This window comes from Haplochromis burtoni, unplaced genomic scaffold, assembly GCF_018398535.1.
Source record: "Haplochromis burtoni strain Fernald_Lab_line unplaced genomic scaffold, NCSU_Asbu1 Contig_86, whole genome shotgun sequence".
Classification (NCBI taxonomy): domain Eukaryota; kingdom Metazoa; phylum Chordata; class Actinopteri; order Cichliformes; family Cichlidae; genus Haplochromis; species Haplochromis burtoni.
The window spans coordinates 602,455-602,711 of NW_024582447.1; positions in this window are offsets into that span (position 1 = coordinate 602,455).

Sequence of the window (257 nt, forward strand, 5' to 3'; positions counted from 1 at the left end):
AAAAAAAAAAAAAAAAAAGCATTATCAAGACCCAGAAACAGTTACAGTTGACTGAAGTCAAAGCCTCCGTTGTTGGTTTAACAGTGAATCCAGGCAGAAAACTGTGTATTAATCTAGTTTTGGAGTGTTTACAGCAGTGTGCATTCACGAATAGGGGTTCTTTACCCTGAGTCTGGTGTTGAGGGTACAATTCTTGAATGACTTAACTCTTGAGGTGCATCTTGGTTGTACTGCTTCAAGTAATCAGCTTGTCCGGA